The sequence below is a fragment of the Chlamydotis macqueenii genome, chromosome 9 (genome assembly GCF_036417535.1).
Source record: "Chlamydotis macqueenii isolate bChlMac1 chromosome 9, bChlMac1.mat, whole genome shotgun sequence".
NCBI lineage: Eukaryota > Metazoa > Chordata > Aves > Otidiformes > Otididae > Chlamydotis > Chlamydotis macqueenii.
This window is the reverse complement of record NC_141564.1, coordinates 25,497,769-25,501,065: the sequence shown is the minus strand read 5'-3', so window position 1 is coordinate 25,501,065 and position 3,297 is coordinate 25,497,769.

Genomic DNA, 3,297 nt, shown 5'->3' with positions numbered 1-3,297 from the left:
GGCGGGGTTTAGATTGGATATAACGAAGAAATTTTTCCCACTGAGGGTGGTGGGGCACTGGCCCAGGTTTCCCAGAGAGGCGGTGGATGCCCCATCCCTGGAAACATTCCAGGCCAGGTTGGCCGGGGCTCTGAGCAACCTGATCTGGTTGGAGATGTCCCTGCTCCTTGCAGGGGGGTTGGACTAGGTGGCCTGGAAAGGTCCCTTCCCACCCAAACCGTTCTGTGATTCTACGATTCGTGTGCGTGGGGCCTCGTGGGTGCAAGGACTGCCAGCACCCAGGGCCACCCCGGCATCACCCACCTTCCTCCGCCAGCGGGAGACACCGCGGGCTGCTCTGCGTGCTGCCGGCAAGGTCAGGAAAGGAAAACTCCAAATGCAGCCCTCGCAGTTGGGATCTGCCTCTGAGGCGCTGGCAGAGCTGCTGACTGAAAAAAAAAAATAATAATAATAATAAAGAAAGAAAAAAACAGCCCTGCGAGAGCCTGCCAAACCCAGGCGAGGGCCAACCGTCCCCGGAAGGACGGGGATTTCCAGGACTCTGGGCAGGCATCTTTGCACACCCGTGCACACCCTTGCGCACCCCCTCTCCTCACCCCTGATTTTGGCATCATCCTCCTCCCCTCGCACCAACCCCAAAGGGGCTCACGGGCACAGGTGGGATATGGGGCCTGGGATGCACCCGGGAAAAAAAAGATAAGCTCTGCAAATAAGTGTAAGCACATAAGTAAACACAGCCTCAAAATGCTGTTCCAGGTGCCTTTGAAGTGCTCAGCTCCCGCGTCCTCCCGCGCTGGGTATGAAGGAGCAGGATTTGGCATCGGGACCCCCCCAGGCGCTGCCCCTCTGCCCCGTGCGTCCAGCCCCAGCCCTGTGCTGCCAAACAACTCCGGAAAAATCCATATCTGCAGGAAAATGCCAGCACAGAGCTCGCGGGAACAAGCAGCGAGGCTCAGGCTGCAGTGGGTGTTTGTAAAACTGGGATTGAAACTCAACCAAAATAATAATAATTAAAAAAAAATTAATGTGAGACGCTGGAAAAGAGACATAAAGGGTCAGTTTAGGCAGAGAAGAAAATGGCAGCGAAGCCGCCGGAGGAAATCCCCTTGCAAGCAACACCCTGCCACCAGGTCAGGCACCAGCCTGGAACAAACTGAAGAAGGAGGAAAAAGTTTGTCGAAAAACGACACGAGTTCGTTAAGTGAAAACGAGTGCCCACAATGGGACACAATTGGGAGTAAGTAAGCAAAAAAAAAAAAAAAAAAAAAAAAAAGGCAAGGCAGAAGAGAAATAAGAGAAATGAGAAATGGAAGATGGCTGTGTGATGGAGAGGGCTTGTGCTGGCGGGTTTGGCTGTCCCGGCCCCATCCCTTGACCGTCGCTCCGAGCTTGCCAAGGGTGGCTGTCCCAAACTGATATTTTCCTGGCTTTTTCCAGACATCTGCACACTGAAAGGGAAAAAAAAAAAGAATTCATGCAATAAACATCCTGATAACCATGCCAACACCAAGTATTCATAAATTATCCCTGGGCAGGCCCACGCTGGCACACATCCCAGGCTTCCAGGTGGGATTCAGGATGCAGGGTTTGAGATGCCTTCAGGTTTTTCCAAGAGTGCTAGGCACTCGTCACCTAAAAAATCAGGCTTTGCTTGAGCAGTTCAGGTGCTGAAGCAGCCCCCCAAAGCCATGCAGAGCAGATACATCCCCCAAACTCCATTTGGGGGGCAGGGAACGAGCGAGGCCACCTCGGCCAGAGAGTCCCCGGTTTTACCAACAGGGACAAATCGTACAAACACAGCACCCGTACCAAACACCGGGAGGGTGGCAGCTTCTCTAAGGAGGGAGAGGAGGAGAAGAGCCAGCTCTTCTTTCTCCCTCAACCTGGGTATTGAGAAGCAGGATTTTCAGCACAGAAGTTGGTAACGACACTTTATTTTATTATTATTATTACTATTACTACTACTATTATCATTACTACTACTTACAAAAGTCTACACGTTTGCTTTTTGTGCAACATTTGAGCAAATAATATATTTCCCACGACACCTACAGAAACCGGCGACCGGTTGTGCTTGCTGGTTTCAGTTGGCTGTGGACCATCCCAGTACAACAGCGCGTGTGTTCCAGCCGAGCATGGGATTATTAAAATGTATGCAAAGCGAGAGAATTTCAAATAATAGCTGTTCACATGTTCCTACAGGGATTTGTGAGGGTGCCCTGGGCCAAACTTAAAATGTGGGCTGTCATTGTTAGCTACGGACAGTACGTTATAGCGTACGGCTAAATCCCCTTTGTCGGGAAAGGGAGATCTTTTCATTCGAACGGCAAACGGGTCGCATACTTTGCGTGCGATCTCTTCGCGATCAGCTCGAGCGCGGAATTCGCCGTGTTCCAATTGCAGCGGCAGCGTCTGGTCAGTCCGCCAACGGCTGGCACTTCTCCTTCCTCGCACGTGTCCCTCGTGCCCCTGCCAAGCAGCTTGCCTTGGAACCCCACCGCCAGCTTCTCCTGAGCACGGGCCAGGCCGTCATTCGTTATTCTGAAATTGGATTTCTCCTCTCCAGCTCTTGCTCCATCCTCAAGTTAAACACGCCCTTCCTGCAGCTGCAGGGCCATTATTTATTGATAGCAGCAGAATTAAGTGGTCCCCCTGAAAGGAAGGGATCCATTTTAATATCGCACATTTCCAATTGCCACAGCTCCCTCCTTGGCACCACTATACATCGCAGCAACACATCCCGGTTCAAGGCGAAACCGTCCCCTAAATATTTTCCTACGCCCCCTCCTCCTGGGTCTGGGATGGCAAGCAAATAACATGAATTATTCAGCATTCGTTCAACATCTTTGTCAGTGACGTGGACAGTGGGATCAAACGCACCCTCAGCAAGTTCGCCAACAACACCGAGCTGTGTGGGATGGGACCTGGCCAGGCTGGAGAGGTGGGCCCGTGCCAACCTCATGGAGTTCAACCAGGCCAAGGGCAAGGTCCTGCACCTGGGTCGGGGCAATTCCAGGCACAAATCCAGGCCGGTTGGAGAGCGGATTGACAGCAGCCTGGAGGAGAAGGACTGGGGGGTGGTGGTGAGGATGCAATGAGGCCAGGCTGACAGAGCTGGGGCTGCTCAGCCTGGAGAAGAGGAGGCTCCGGGGAGACCTGAGAGCACCTTCCAGTGCCTAAAGGGGGCCTACAGCAGGGAGAAACTCTTCAGTGAGGGCTGTTGCGACAGGACGAGGGGTAATGACCTTGCGTGGTCATTAGGGCACCAGGATTAATTAGCAGGGGTGCTGTCCCAGG